The sequence below is a fragment of the Cheilinus undulatus genome, linkage group 10 (genome assembly GCF_018320785.1).
Source record: "Cheilinus undulatus linkage group 10, ASM1832078v1, whole genome shotgun sequence".
Classification (NCBI taxonomy): Eukaryota; Metazoa; Chordata; class Actinopteri; order Labriformes; family Labridae; genus Cheilinus; species Cheilinus undulatus.
This window is the reverse complement of record NC_054874.1, coordinates 40,196,744-40,214,075: the sequence shown is the minus strand read 5'-3', so window position 1 is coordinate 40,214,075 and position 17,332 is coordinate 40,196,744.

The following is a 17,332-nucleotide window of genomic DNA, read 5'->3' as shown; positions in this document are numbered from 1 at the left end:
ACAGTCAAAATATGAGATAAATCCAAAGTCATCGGTTTAAAATGTCAAAACATGAGAAATTTTTTTTTAAGTTTTAAGGGTCAAAATATTACTTAAAATTTAAAACTGAGGATATAAAAGGTCAAATTATGAGATAAAAGTCAAAGTAAGGAGCTATAAAAGGTCAAAACGTGAGAAATAATTCTTAATCATGAGTTTAAAAGGTTGAAATATTACTTAAAAATTTAACATTGAGGATCTAATTGACATCGACATTGACAATTGACGTTGACATATGAAAAAAGTCAAAATTGTGACTTGAAAATGTCAACATATATAATATAATGTCCAAACCATAACTTTGCATCATAACTGTGAACTGCAAAATTAAGAATATGAAATGAAAACATGTATTTTACCACATTCCTGACTTTTTAATCAGATTATTTTTACTTTTTACTTTTTCCAATGACTTAACAAGGACATTTAAAACTAGAAAAGCACTCAGAGAACGCAGACCTCCGTCATTAGCCCTACCTCCCAATAGTAAAGAATCCTTTAAAGGTGCAGTGTGTAATATTTAGCCTGGTAGCATTTAGCTGAACAGACTTGGTAAAATAAAGCAAAACATTTCTAAGACGGTCTATCTAAATAAGTGTTTAGTCATCTAAATTCAAAAATAGCTATTTTGAAAAAAAAAAAAAAACACAACTCAGAATAAACCTTTAATTCATACATAGGGAGGGTCCACTCCATGGATGCCGCCATCTTGGATTTTTACATGTTTCCATGGTAACACAGAGGAAAAAAGAAAAAAGGATAAATAAAGTTATTGTATTGTTTTGTATTCACATTACAGATACACATTAAATTTAACTGGTTGCCACAGTTTCCAGCAGAGAAATGCAATCTAGAACCCACTTCTAGATGTTGATATTCAGTTTTACACACTGCACCTTTAAAACATTCCTGGATCCAGACGGTGATCTGGATCACTCCCAAAATCTAATCAGTTCTTCCTTATGCCATTTCTGACATTTCCTGAAAATTTCCTGAAAATTTGCCATGACTTTTTGAGTTATGTTGCTAACAAACAAACTAACTAACTAACAACCCTGCTGATCACATAACCTCCTTGGCAAAAGTAATCATCACAGTTAAGTTTACATTTTTAAACTGGAGGAAATCTGCAGACCTCAAACCAGTGGGCCAGTTATAATAAAAATATGATAGGATCTGGTGGGCAGGGTGTAACTGTACCAAGGGCTGGATTTGCCCCCCCGGGCCTTGAGTTTGACACCCCTGCCATAGATAGTGGAAACATCTCAGCAAAGACTGGGAGAAATGGGAGGCATTTAAGCAAAATTTCAAGAGTTACTGCAAAGGGTTGGAATACTGAAGTAAAAAGTGTGTCTGAACACTTTCTGAATGCACCGTGTTTTAACCGGTCTGCATTGTAATGTCTCTGTGCATGTTTTGAGCTTTAAATGGTTGCTGTAAGTGACCTAATATGTTTCTTTTTTAATTAAAAAAAAAAAAAAAAAAAAAGGCACACGGGTGCCAAAGTGAAAGTTTCTGCCTGATCCATCACACAATGCAAGGAAGAGTACACAACCACCAGAAAACACACCTCAGTAATACAGTAAGATATCATGACTATGCAAAATGTTGAAGGAATCCATGAGATTGCATTACATCTTCCCATTGCACAAAACTCTTTGATATGCATACAGTATATTTAATTCTGTTACAGAAACGCTCAGTATTTAAATAATGCAGGTCCCTTATTCTGAAAGGATTGTGAGATGGTACTATAAAATCATGTAGCCTGAAGTCAAAACATGATTAAAACAGTAGAATCAAAGTAAATAAAAGTTTTGTTCAAGTTTTGCCTCTTTCTTTGTGCCAATGATCCCATTCTTAGACCTGCTGTTGCTCCATATTTCGTCTCGTTAAGTGAAATAAGTGTTACATGTTCCTGTTTTTCTTCCCACTGACTCAGATTTCATTGAACATCCTTTGGGAAACAACTCTTGGATAAGAAGCACTTCAAAAGGCTCCATCGTTTAGTTGTACAGATTGCACAAAGTTTTGATCAGTGTTGATCCACTTTTTTAGTCTGCATCCTCGGGGAAAATGTTTGGCTTTAGTAGACGTGGTGAGATATTCAGGAACTGTTTTTTTGCACTCATAAGGATGTCCAACAGTGATAAAATATGCCAAAAAATCATCTTAATTACTAAAACTGCATGCAAATTATTTCCTTTTATAGAACTTGCTTCCTAATTAGGGTAAAAAAAAATCAATATTTAATCTTAATTATTCCATGAATTCTGGACTGACGCCTTTGGGTGAATTCATCTGAAGTAATTTGAGTGAAGCAAACTTGGGCCGATAACAAAAGTGAAGCTGGCCTGAGAGCAGCACGGTGCCTTGTTCCACTTAAAGTCCTGTTTGGGGTTTTAGCTCCTGATATCAGAGCGATGTTTGGTTTCTGACCTCCGCAGCCAGACACAAAAGCTTTCAGTCAGAGTGGAACTGCTGCATTATGAATGTAGCAGCAGGGTTTTTTTTTCCACCAGGACTGACTCAGCAGTGTGTTCCACTCATTTGAGAAATATCACTTAAATAAGAGGAGGGAGCGGCTGCCAGACACAAAGAGCTCAACGTGCATTCAAAGAAACATATTTTTAGCTCCTTTTTTTTTTACAATGCTATGCTACAAAAACTCAAATCTTAGTAAGGTTTGTCTAATTCTCATCAAAAAAATCCACACTAACAGTGAGCCTCATACCTGGAGACCTAACTCCCTGTTGAGGCACACGATTTCTGGACAGTTGTGAAGAGCTGTGGTCGTTTATGACTTTGAATTTGTACCTCTTCAATATATTCAGTTAATTCTTGAATCAGAATGAACATTGGACTGTTTATTAAAATTCTTGGTGATTGGACAAACATTCAGTCTGTCACAAAAGTCTGATTTACCAACTGGCTCCACTGATAGTTATCCATGCATGGCTGCTTTTTGAGCTAGAGCCATGAATTTAACAGGCACACATGTAATACATCATTTATAAAGCTTGTCTTTAAGGTCCTGCTCTTCATTAAACACTGATGGATGTGAAAATCTATCTCCTTCCATGGATATGTCATACTGTATCTGGTGTGTCAAGTGATTTTTACTTGTCACATGTAGATCTTACTTTTTCCAGATAATCCTCTTATTCAAGATATTTTTAGAAAGTTTACATTTGTCAAGTCATGTTCTTCTACAGAACTTAATTGCAGTGAAAATATTTTCCAATGCAGCATGCAATTTTCTTGTAATATCTTGAAATAAGATGCTGACGATCTGGACAGCTAATGTGGCTCACATTAAAGGGAGCAACATTCTGAATAGTCACACATCTTAAATTAAATGTAGCTACTCCATGCATTAATATTGGGGAAAAAAGTACTATAAAACAAAAACTGATAGTAAACTTCATCTGGGTTTGTTGTTCTCAGCTCTGTGTTGAAACTGGATTTATGCTTCATTTGGCTTGATTATGCTCAGAGGCTCAAACGTCTCAATTGTTTTTTTGTTTTTTTTTCCCCAAGTAAAGCCCTCCTTCTCCAACTGTTGGTACAGCGCTAACAAGGAGGAAGAGAAATGACCCTGCCCACTCAGGACACTGAGGCAAGTGAAACCTCTGGTGTTGAGAAATGAAACCAATGAGGAAGTGCAAAAAGTTATCGAGTGAGACTGGCTGCAAAAGCAGCAGAAGTCACATAAATACCCTAAGCTAAAATGACTGTCTTGGTTCAATAAATGACTTTGGTCAAAATAGTTAATGTCTTTAGAGGCACACATTGTGTGGGTTGTTTTTTATAGCTCACTGACTAATTTTGCTGATTTTGGGGCTGGGCTGAAATGACAATGTACCTGTTTGTCAGGAGGCTTAAGACCAACCTCAGCTCCACCTGATTGTTTCTAGTTTGGGCTAAAGTTAGTTTGATAAAACGTTTTCAATAGAGCCACTGCAGATTGGACTCAAAAGCCCCCCTTAGTAACCAACATCCCTCAGGCCATGTCCAATATTTTCTACACTGTTTTGTAGGAGCTGAATACTGAAGTAACTCGACTTAAAAGGACTAAAAGACTTTCTAAACCACAGAAAATATTTTCTAAGGTCTAAAGAGACAAACTTGTTAAAAATTTGAGTTGCAGATCATTACTTCAAATTGATGCAGTATCTTGTTTTTCAGATGTTTTTTCCCAAACTACTCTCTCACAGAAACAGTGAAGCAGACCGGTAGGGGTGGGAAAAGTGTGAAGACAGGAGGGGGGAGTGTTTGTTAATTGGTCTGACAAATCTGCTTTAAGTATTATGAGATATTCCTGACTTAAACTCAGACAAACACAGAGATTTGACATTTGCCATTTAGGAGATTTATTAATTATTTATGTTTGAGTTACTCTGAAGCACTCTGCAACTGAAATTAATTATTAAACACCTTCCTCTTCATTTCTTTGACAACCTCACTAACAAATGTTTGAAAAGATAAAAACAAAGGTTAAAACTGTTGTCACGTGCAGTAAACATTGAATATGAATAGCTTACCTAAGATGTTCACTCTGCTGAAAGATGTTTACCTGACCTAAGATGATGTTCCTTCACTCTTAACACACATACATGTATTTAATTTGCATCTGAAAGCCGGTTTGTTTATCTAACATGAATACATCATTTTTAAAATGAGTTCTCTTCATACGCTAACTTCATCATTTCACCATAAACTCAGCATAAATCTAACATATGAACACACATGAGTTAAGCTGCTGAGAACAGAGATGTTTACTTCTACAAGTCTGAAGTTGGACACAGGGCCGGTTCTGGGCATAGGCGATAAGGTGGTTGCCTAGGGCGCCACGCTGAGGGGGGCGCCGTCATGAGCCCTGAATATTTTGAATAGGTCCCGAATGTAACAGATCATCAACTCCAGAACTCCTGTAACCTCTGCGCCTCTCATTCGTGAAACAGTCCAGCCTCGCTGCTCTCTGTTTGTCTCTCCACAAGCGCCCCAGCCCACGCACACTGGGGCACCAAGTTGTAATTTCGCCTAAGGTGCCAAAATAGCTAGAGCCGGCCCTGGTTGGACACTTCATTGTTGTATTATTCATTAATGTTACATTAAGGTCAGTATCTCCTTCTGTTGTGGCTTGTTGGGCTTGAGTTTACCATGTTATGTTTTCGGCATATCTTTGGAGCACTCAGTATTTTTGAGCATAATTCAGAGCATTGGTTCCCAAACTGGGGTCGGGGACCCCTTTGGGGCTCTGGTTGCTTTGAGGCCATCAAAATTAGATCCACTTGTACTAACTGAAATCATTATAAAACACTTATGAATATTTCATGCAAAGGTCTCTTTTTTAAGATTTATTTTTGGGCATTTTGTGCCTTTATTTGATAGAGGAGGACAGCGGATAGAGTCAGAAACAGGGACGAGAGCGGGGGGAGAGACATGCGGTAAAGGGCCTCAAGCCGGATTCAAATCCAGGCAGCCCACATACATGGGGCACGCCTTTAACCACTAGGCCACCTGTGCCCCGATGCAAAGGTCTCTTGATAAGAAAACCTTTGTGTGGGGCTATTTTATATAGACTTCAACAATTTGATGTTAAATTTTTACATCCATGTATCACCTTTTGTTTTAGGGTCCTGGGGGTCCTCAGCTCTTCTATGATACAAGTAAGAGCGGCTCATAGGAAAAAAAAAACATTGGGAACCACTGATCCAGAGAATTTTTGGACATTATCCGTCATTGGGTTCATTGGGTCCGTCATTTGGGTTGTTGCCATGAAGAAACATTTGCATAAAGAAAGTATTTTTGTCTCCACTCATGTGTTGGTAAGGGTATCTAAATCTTGAGAAATATTCCTGGATGGTACATTTAAAACAGATAAAAATGGTGCAGTTAATTCAGGATTAATCTCAAGTTAACTATGACACTTGTGAGATTAATGGCAATTAAAAATTTAAAACTTGACACCGTTTATATATATATATATATATATATATATATAAATCACTTTTTAAAATCGTTTTGGCCAAAGTGGTTTCTCTCGTCAGTGCTGACATGAATATGGATCATTCAGTACCAAACAATTCATTAATTATGTGTTAGTTTGTGTTTCTTGTTCTGAAAACTCATGTGTTCTTCATCTACTTGCACTGCCTTTACATAGTGGACCTGCCTCCAGCAATATGGCGGCAACATTGATGTACAACCAGCGAGTCAATGCACCCTCTATGTATATTATGTAAATGGTTTTTCCCTGAAGAAGTTTAACCCTAGTCCCCCCAAGTCTAACCCTAACCCTAAGAAGTCTTATTTTCCACTGGCCCTGATGTTGGGCAGGGTTGTGCAGTCAGCTTTGCTTAGGTGGGATTTGTTATGTGTGCAAAACCTGCAACATAGTGCTGTCCATCTTTCTCTGTGAGCAGAAAGTAGCAACAACCTTTCCATTGAGCGAGCATCTGCTTTTTGTTTTGTTCTTCATCCACATCTACCGAACGTCATAACTAGAGCAACTGAAAACTCGTTACGTCCTTCCAAATGTCTTTTACATTGTTGTCAAAAAGGAAGTTACAGAGAAAGTAGTGTTAAAGGTAGAAAATGATAGCCTTCTTTAGTCAGCTTTCATTCAAACCCACTGCTGCTTTGCAGTGATGGCAGCCTGTCAACTTCAGGTTTTTCCCTGGTTTGTCTGCACCTGCAGTCTGCTTCACTCACCATCCAGATCCCCCTGCCAAGCTGAGAGTGAAAGGAACTGATAGCTACTCATTCCAGTAACTGTGAGCTTTAGAAAACAGCTAACAAGATGTATATTTACATTTATAACCACTCAAGTATTCATAAAATGTGTGTAAAGTGGGGTTGTTGTAGCTATCATTTTACCACTTGTCACAATGCTTATTGGTTTGTTTTATTATTCAGTGCTTGTAGCATATTGAAGTCAGTTTTACTCCATCCAATTCAGCTTGTATGGATGGTTAAAAACAATAGAATGTTTCTAAATGCTCTGAAAAAAATAGACATTTGTGTAATGAGAGCTGGTTTGAAGAGCATACTCTTCAGAGAATAAAACAGGTTTATATTTCATGTCTTTAATCTGAGGAGGTATCCAAAACATACATAAATCCAAAGCCTTCCATAAAGGGGGATAAAAGTGAGAGCTTTCTGGGGCCCAGCCAAACTGGGGTCCCATGGAGATCAGCAAAATTATGGTTCATTGTAACGTTAAGCTGTGATAACCATATTTTATTTTCAACCTGAATAATAACCAGTCTTATCAGAGCAACAAAACGTTCATTTTAATTTTATTTATTTAGGCTGTAGTACAATATAGCAGTTTTCAAAATGTAAACCTTTTTATCATACATTTTTTATTTGTAATGTTAACAATGTGGATGAACACAATGAAATATTTGGAACGTAGTATCAGACTTCATAGCTGGGCCATGATGTGCACAAATGTCAGAATACCAGAAAAAAAAAAGAAAATAGAAGAAACTGGGAAAACGTTTATAAAATATAGTGAGTCATTGGATAATTGTGAAAAGAGACGAAAAAAAGGGTGTTAAGTGGGAAGAATGGGCAGAAAGTAGCAAAAAAGGCAGAAAAGTGATGGAGCAAAAATGGACAAAAAGTGACAAAAAGCTGCTAAATTAGGCAGAAAGTTGCAAAAAGATGTTGCAGAAATTGGCAAAAAAAAGAGGCAAAAAGTGGTAGAAAGAAAAGGGACAAAAATGGGAGAAAAGTGGCACAAAACGAGGCAAAAAATGGGTGAAAGGCAGCAAAAATAGACAAAAATTGGCACAATTAGGCATAAATTGGCAAAAAGGAGCTTAAGTATACAAAAAGTTGGGCAAAATTCATGGGCAAAAGAAGTGACAGAAATGGGTGAAAAAGGCAAAAAATGTGGCAAATAAAAGTGGCAAATAAATTTTAAAAGTGCCAAAAACATTTGGCATAAAGTGGCAAACCCATAAAAAAAGCAAAAACTGGCAAAGAAAAAAAAAAGGAAAAGGAAAAGACAGCTTAATAAGGCAAAAGGTTGCAAATAGATGTGAAATGGTCAAAAAAGGGCAAAAAACAGGATAAATTTGGTGAACAAATAGACAAAATGTTGCAAAAAAAAAAATAGGTGAAAAGCAGCAAAGAGGGGCAAAAATAGACAAAAAGTGGCACAAACAGGCAAAAAAGTAGCTAAAGTTTGCAAAAAGTTGCTCAAAGATGTTGCAGAAATTGGCAAAAAGTAGTATTAAATGGCAAAACATGACAGAAATGCTTAAAAAGTGGCACAACCAAGATAGAAGTAGCAAACAAATTGCCAAAAAGTGGCAAAAAAGGGCTGTCAATGGCAAAAATGGATGAAAAGCAGCAAAAAGGGGCAAAAATAGACAAAAAGAGTCAAAACAGGCAAACAAATTGGCACAAGGTGGCTAAAGTATGCAAAAAGTCGCAAAGATGCAGCAGAAATGGGCAAAAAGTGGCAAAAAAATTGCCAAAAATCTTAAAATATGGGCAAAGAGAGGTTAAAAAAATGGCAGAAACAGATTAAAATGGGCAAAAAGCAGCAAATATAGGTTACAACTGGCAAAAAGATGTGGCAACAATGGATGGAAAAAAAGCAGTAAAAGTGGTTAAAAGGTACAGTGCTTAACAAATTTATTAGACCGCCTGTCATTTTTGTCTCAAAGACCATCCAGCATCATGAAGTGCTTTAATGCGGACTCTTTCATTTTCAGTGAGCTCTCCACATCTTACCATTTTGAACAGGAATGAGGGATTTCAAACTGAATTCACCAAAATTTGAGCCGGCTCACTGGGCTTCTCTGAGAAGTCAGAAATTAATGAAGCATAACATTCAAGCACCAAAACTCATTTTTCTGTTCGGGAATGCAAGTAAATAACTATAATTTGACATATTAATCAAGAAATATTAATGAGCTTTACTATTTTTCAGTTTTTTTGTAAATCAGTAAATTTAAAAATTCATGGATAACAATAATAATTATATTTTAGCATTAAAAATATCATTTCAGTTAAATAGATTTTACATATTGGTATACTAACCATTGCAGAAACATAAAAAATGATTTTGGTAATTACCAATGCTGTAAATTTAGGGCAGCTGTGGCATAAACCTTACTTTAATTAGGGTGGTCTAATAAATTTGTTAAGCACTGTACCTCAAATAAATCATTCCAGAACACAATAATAGCTCGACATACTCTTCAGCTCCAGTATGAGGGAACTGTCAGGACACTAGCACCAACGCTACTGATCCAACACACATGCACTGAAATCATCAATAAATCAAAACTGGGGAGGGCCCATTCTCTGCCAATGCCAAGCCAGTTCTTTGGGCTGGCCTGCATATATTTGATGAAAAACTACCAAAAAGTTAACTCATATTAGAGACTCTGGCACTGGAAAGATTGATATTTTTCTTGATAAATGGCAAATTAATCATAACTGATGTTGATTAATTTTCAGTCCATGGATCATTCTGTTAACTGTCTCATCATTTCAGCCCTAATTTCATCAGTGTTTGCCTTCTATATCCTCACACTCTGAAGAATCTGAAGTCCAAAGAAATCCTCCCTTCATTACTCTTTATAATTAGTTTGCAAAAAAAGCTGTCTCATTTTTCAAACCCAACTCCTGCAGTGATGATTTTACTTTCAGAGAGGGAGCATTCAGCAGAGATACTTCAACACGACTGCTAAATCAATTCACAGAGGTCAGACTGAAATCCTCCGCTTAGAGAGACAGATCCAGACTGATGTCCCTGTGAGTGTTTGTGTGAGCTGAAGAGAGAGGGAGCCATATGTCTGCACACAGCAGCAGCAGTTAACACAACGAGGTGATGCTGCAATCTGGAGCTGAGCACGACTCGACAAAATCCAGCAGATAATGGGATGACAAACTGGTCACATGTCACATCTGTGTGAGTGCACTGCTGCTAAAGATCCACATACAGGATGTCCCTGAACATTATGGTCTGCTGCATAGACCACACACACTCAATTAGTACTCCTACTGTCAGTCTGGTGTGTAAATATAAAAAGATGCACACATGCGAAGAAACATTTTCAAGGATAAAAATTCCTTAAACCAGATTGTTAAATGGTCGAGTCAGCTAATTGGTGAGTCACAGCTCTACCCAGCATCCATGTAAACGAGATGGTTACAGCAGATTGCTAAATCTCAGACAATCATTCCCATCCTTTGCACAGTGATTTTCAACTTCTTCCTTTGGTACTGAGATTTTTTAGTCCCAAGGTGCAGAACAAAGTGGCACAAAAACATCTTTATTGCTAATGCTGAGCAAGCTGTAGCCATATTTTACACAATGATACTTGTTTATTAATTCATTTAAGTCTTAAACACACAGTTTTTGTCAATTCCAACATCAGGGGACTCTATCATAACAAAAAATATGACATGTAGAGACGAGCGTAAGTCAGTCTGGCTGCAGACCGTACTTCTCTGACGCCCCCTCTTGCAGACTGTTTGTGTGAGATGCCATCTTTGTCTGAACTGAAGTGCCATATTTTGCAACATACAAAGTATGGCCAGTTTTTTTTTAAATTTCACCTTTACTTATAAACAAAGTCTGGCATTCATAAAATGACATATAAATAACATTACAGAATTAGCAACATTTCATACATAGAGAAAAAGGTCAGTGGTCACGTCCAGGATTAAATTATGTATAGACCCAGTTGAGAAATAGCTACATGATGGCTTGCTTTAGCTTTAGCCAAAGCTAAAATAGGAACAATAGCTACAAAATTATCATTGCTACAATATAGCCAATGTAGCTAGGTTAGCTTTAGCAAACATTGCTTAAGCTCATGTAGCTATGTAGATAACATAGCTACATGAGCATAGGCTACATAGCTTACATAGGTGCTTTATGAGCTTAAAGACGGGCATACACTGTGCGAATTTCATCCGATTCAGCCACAAATTTCAAGTCACACGACTCACTTGAAAGTCGCGCCGACTTTCAGTAGATAAGCAGGAAATATTCCTACCCGTGGACCTGCAGCTGATGCTGTTTGTGAGTGGGATAGAGAGAGGAAGCGGGAGAGAGAGAGGGCGAAAGGATATGACGGGAAACACTTCATCCTCAGTGTGTGAGACTTTTTTAAATAAAGGAAACTTGGTGGATTTCTCTCACAGTCTGTCCCGACTTCACTCGTATAGTGTGAGCACTCAGGTCGGGCCTGACCACTGGGCCTTGTAGTGTGAGCACATGAATCTTGCGCGATTGTCGTGCTTCGTAAGCGATTAAGTCGCACAGTATGAGTTGACATTTTCAGCTACAACTGCTGAAGGTCAGTTTGAAATTGCACAGTGTATGATTGGCTTTAGCAATGTAGCTACATTATGTAGCCACATTGCTTACACAGCTAACAGAGCTGTGTAAACTATATTAGGATTTTTCATCAAGGATGTGCTTTTGTCCTATAAAATGTATTATTGTAGATATTTTAGCCTTGAAATGTAAAACAACAAAGCGGCAGCTTTAGAATCTTCCTAGCTTTATTGTTTAAGGACTAGGGGACCCCTGCTAATCAAGGGGGAAATACTGTATTTTGATACTTTGCTTTCTCAACTTTTGGATGAAAAACTGCATATGGCAATACACACTCAAATATGCACTCACAGATTCACCCACACACACTCCTTAAAAATGAACTCCTACCCTGAATAACAAAAAAAAAAAAAAAAAACAACATGCCACAGAGACATTTCCTTCCCTGTCTACCTTATTCCACATTCAACGCTTTAATTGTCAGCAGCACCTGTGTGACACACTCACACATGCACTGGGGTTGCTTATAAGCACAGATGTGGCGACATAATCTCTGGATTCATTGTGAATATCAGGGGAAAGCTGTATCTTCTCTGCGTTAATGAATCCTGCTCTAACTTCATTTCACAGCAGCAACAACACATTTGGCACATGTGCAGGATGAGAGGAAGCACCTACATCATGTTTGATTATGCTGATGTGACTCTAGATGTGTGTTTACATATGACTCAAGGAGCTCATGACTCTTTTATGAATTACATTTACATTAGATGTGTGAGGTATGGGGTGCTGGTTGAGCTCAGTAAGTACAGCAGGAGCCCTGCAGGTTCTTTGGTTGCCCATCAGCAGTCATTTTCGCACATATCTTTTCCTACTTTTCCTCTCTTTCTTTGCCGGTTCTGTGCACTGGAGTATGGAAAAAAAATACATTTAAGCATTAGTATTCTCAGTGGTACGTGTTTCCATTTACAGTGTTTTGAGATTGCAAACTAATGCAAACTAAAACTGGAGCCACTTCTCCTAAAGTCGTCATTAAATCCACATTATCAACTTGTATCAAGGGAAAAAACTTTACCCAAGCAGTCAAAGAAACTTTTCACATTAACCCAAAGAGGCTTGTTGTACCAGAGCTCTGCAACATTTCCTGATATAAAAGCACAATGTTTCATTCATACCACACTGACCTAAAAAACACTGACATCAGGGAGCACTACATAAATGATGAACGTTTATCAGTGAGGTTTGAATGATCTTCATATTCATCATTTTCTTTATTTATACATTAAGAATAATATATTTCCACTTTACTGACTTCATGAACATAGTTGATACTTTGATTCTTTTGGTGTCACATATTTTACAACACAATTGCTTTTATTTTAGTGACTGATCATACCGAAATCAAAACCTCAAAGAAGATCTACAGTCATACAGTGCCTTTCATACTTCCATTACTTTACTGAAGGTTACCTCAATGCACTACATGGCACTGGTCTCAAGTGGGTAGGGGGCTTTCAGTTTGGAGGCATCAGCCCTGATCTGGGTACACTTGAGTCCAAAGTCATGTTCTGTTTGGTCAGTGTGGATGCACTTGAGCATTCTGAGTCCACTTCTGGATTTGGGCTCAGATATGATTCATGGATATGATTCAGATCTGACAACACATAAACAGATAAGGTTCCTTTAAACAGGAAAGAAAAGATTAGATGGAAAACGGTGCTTAAAATACAGTTTTACTTGTCACAGAAGGCTCAATGAGTATTGAAAACAAATACATAAAGTGTAAAATTAGTTCAAAAGCAATAAACCCCTAGTAGCGTGAATCTGAATATGAGGGTGCAACTGCTTTATGCTATAAAAGAGGAGGCTGGGGTGGAGGAGGTCTAGCTTTGCCAGCAGCAGCAGCATGGTGCATTAGCGTTAATGCAAGCAGGGTAAGGGGTAGCAAGGATGGGGAGTGACTACCATGTCCAGCATGAACTACCGCTAGGTTTCATTTCAAAATAAAAAAGCCTATTTTCTTTCATTTTATTAATCAGTGTAAAAATGCACAAACAAATTTTCATTCAGCCTTAAAGCTGAAATAAAATAAAAATCTAGTGTAAAACTACCTAAGATGAAACATCAGCAGAATAATGTAGTTTTCTGGGTTTCTGAATTACGAAGAGAAACTAGGACATTGCTCTTTATTAGCAAATATAAAGTGTATGAGCTGAAGAGTGGCAACAATTGCTACTGAATACGCTTGTAAAACCCTAAAAATACGCCTAAACATTAATAATTATATTTTGAAACTGTTTTCATATGAAGAAGACCATATTTAACTTGACATGGAATGTTTTGGAGCAGTAAACTTCACTTGACCCTTTGGCCCTTTGCTTGGCCCCATCCATTTCCTGAGAGGGGTGTGGTGTCAGACTGCTCTGTAATATTTAAAGCCACAGACACAGAAAGCACTCGTTCTGAGCAGGGCTGAAACAGAGGGGTTTATAGACATACAAAAATTCAATACTGGAGTGTTTTTTCAGAATCAGACTTCATAGGCATGTTTTGGGGACCTCTGAGACCAATATAAACTTGTCAGAAAAGGTTAAAATATGGAGACGGGTCTAGCTGCAGCTGCAGCCGCTCCGTACAAAACACGCCTACCCCAATGAACTACCCCTAAACCTAACCAGACAAGTGGGCGTGTTTTGTAGGGGGGGCGTATTTTGTAGGGGGCGTGGTTTGTATGGTGGCCGCGGCTGCAGATGGGTATTATTGAAAATATGTCCCATTTAACGTTGCAGCACCATCTTAGCCCACACTGAACAGAAAACTAGTCTCTACTTGTTCACAAACTCACATATTTCAACTACCTTAGAAACATTGTGTAGCTTGTTCTTAGTGTAAACAACATTTTTGTACATCTATACAAGCTTTCAAACCTTATGTACCTGTAAAAACAGAAGATAAAGGATGAGACAAGCAATGGCGCTTCTTTTCAGTTCAGCTTCGCTCAGCAGAGTGAGGGAACAACAACAGTCAGCTGGCAAAGAGAGTCCATGGGAGAGGGACAGCGCCACACTGCCTCCTACTGGCTAATCTGAGGTATGCATGTTAAATCACACTGAATCAAAACAGTTATAGAACAATGACAGTAACGGCCATAAGGGCTCAAATTACTGTCATTTTCACACAAAAAAATATTCTCATGATTGAAAACAACAACATAAAATATGACTACGTATTTTGTGTGCATCCCTCATGCTCCAGAACAGGACAGAGAATGGCAGCAGGTTAACAACAAATCTTCTTTCAGAGGTTCAGCGATTGTCCACTCTTTTCTAAATGCACTGAGGATGTCATTAGAATCAAGTCAGCAAATGCTCTGTCTGCTCTGGCCTGACACTCTTTATGGATAATTACAAGCTGCAGTCAGTGAGTAGAGCTGCAAAGGCAACTCTAAATGTCTCCTGTCTCTTAAAAAAAAAAAAAAAAAACATCCATCTAAGCAAGATGGACTCCACAGCTCCCAAGAAACAGTCGTTGCTCAGCTGAAGATGCCAGTGGTTGCCTTGGTTGCTTCTTCTTCTTTCTTCTTGGGTGATTTGCATCCCATTACCTACCGTATCAAACAATGTACAGAAGTGTGCTTTGGCAGGGAACAATGTATCTAATGTGGGAGCAGACCAGCACAAGAGAGAGGAGGGGGTACAATCATGTTTAGGCAAACAACCATGCTTAAAGTGAAAGAACACTTAGACTGCTTTGAGGAGGTTGTCTGCATTTTGCATGGTTAAAAACTAAAAACTAAAAACTATTCAATATATTGAATGCTTTGTAACCTGAGGGCAGATAGACTGTTTCACATATCAATAGCATGGAATATTGCTCGGATGGATCCATCTCAGCAACAGCTCAAAGACAGAGGGTGGTTGGAAGAGTGTTCTGTCACTTTCATAATGAATCAATCAGAGAAATATATAGGCACGCGCTGCCCTCCACAAGCTCAACAGGCAGCCATCATGGCTGTTTAGAATCAGCAGAGCCCGTTGGTATGTTAAAAAGCTTGTAAAACAAACATTTTTCAACTTATGTGTGTGGTAGAAAGGGTTGCAGATATGCAGATTAATATCTTACACTATTAATATACAGATAAGTCAAAGATTGATGCTTGTTTGGAGCAAATGAGGCCAAGAAGAAAGAGCCAGTTGGTGAGATTTGTCTCAGGTCAGGTTGGGTTGTATCACCCAGGAGGACTGTCCTCAGTGACACTCTTTGTTTGTCTAAATGACCTGTTTACTCTTCCCTGACAGCTGACCTCTGAGCTAAATACTCACTGTCCTCTGCTAAAAACAAGAGCAGACAGACAGTGAGTTTCAAGAGGGAGTTACTGGGCAGGACAAATGGCTGGCTTTAACATCTTTCATCCTACTTTCATCCCATTTTGAATTAAAGTCAGAACCACTCCTGACTAAGGAATTATTTTATGAGCAGAGCTATCATGAGAGGAACACAATTTAGCTCCTTGCTCCTTCAGTTTTGGCTGAATTTAAAACTTTCACACAATTTTCTTGGTGTCATTTAACCTGAAATCAGACAGATCAGTTGGCTTGAGCTAAAGGTGCTATAACTGGAAATCAAATCAACTCCCATTTCACAGGTTTTCATCACACTTGATTTGATTCAGATCAGCACAGACTGTTATTCTAATATTGGCCATGGTGTCTTTGAGTGCAATGACTGTATTTTTTAAAACAACAGAATGGCTGCCACTGGTGTGAAATATTCTGTATCCGTCTTTGCACCAGCTTTAAAAAACACAGGATTTTAGTTCATGTTGAAAATAAGTTAATTCTGGGAAATTTTCAGGCTACAAAGTCAACTAGAGCTAAACAGAGATAATGCCAATTTCCAATTTTGATTATACTTTATTGAGAAGTCACTTAAGCTGGATCTGCTCCAATAAATGAATTAAGTATTTAGGTTTGTTTATTCCAAGAAAACCAGATGACAGGTTAGACTACTTATTTGTGGTTAATAAAGTAACAGCTAAAAAGAATAGGCAATTTACTGATCTCCCCTAGAGAATTAACATAGTAAAAAATCTCCCAGTGATTTCACCACAGTCATCTTTTTAAAGATTACTGAGCCTGGTGTTGTCTTTTCTTTGGAATAACAAATCTCCATGAATTTGGATGTCAGTTTTGTTTTTACCATAAGAGTCTGGTGGTTTGAAACTCACAACTTGAATCATTACTTTATGCCATCTCAGCTTACACAGATTAAATTGTGGTTTCTAGATACCCAATGTTCATGGAAAAAAAGAGAATTCTTGGATGTCTTGGACATCTAGCATACACTGATTTTAAAGAAGTGTCTTAAGCCACTATGAATTCTGTTTTACTAAACAGCCTTCATATTTGGAAAATGTTACATAAATAATTTGACTGTAAAATTACTTTTACTCTCCAATCTGGAAAATTCCAAATATTATTTGTTGTGGAGATGACACATTTAAACTTTGGTATGACAAAATTATTGGAAAATTTCTCATTTGTTTGAAACAGGAAAACTGTTCTTACTCATTGATTAGTCACCACTCATTCATATCTCTCCCTTCTTCCATCCTTTCTCTCTTCCTGCTCTGGTGATCAGCTGATTATGGTTGCTCAGTCTCTAAAGCACTCTGCTACCCAGATTCTGCCACAACCTCGTCTGACCAGTCATCATTCACCTGTCATATTTTAAATCTCTCTTTCACAGTCAGCCTGTCATTTTAGTGTGGATGCTGCAACCCTCCTCCACCCCAGCCGCCTCCATTCAGTTAATCGGCATCTAGTCCAGGTCCTCGCAGGTCTTCTGCTCATTTTATCCTGCATACGTCAGTCTCCTCCTCCAAGCCACCTGGTCCAGCTTCTCAGAAGTCTACTCCTCATCTGATCCTGCATCCCTCGTCAGCAACCACCAGTGTCTAGACTCCATGGGGGGTAT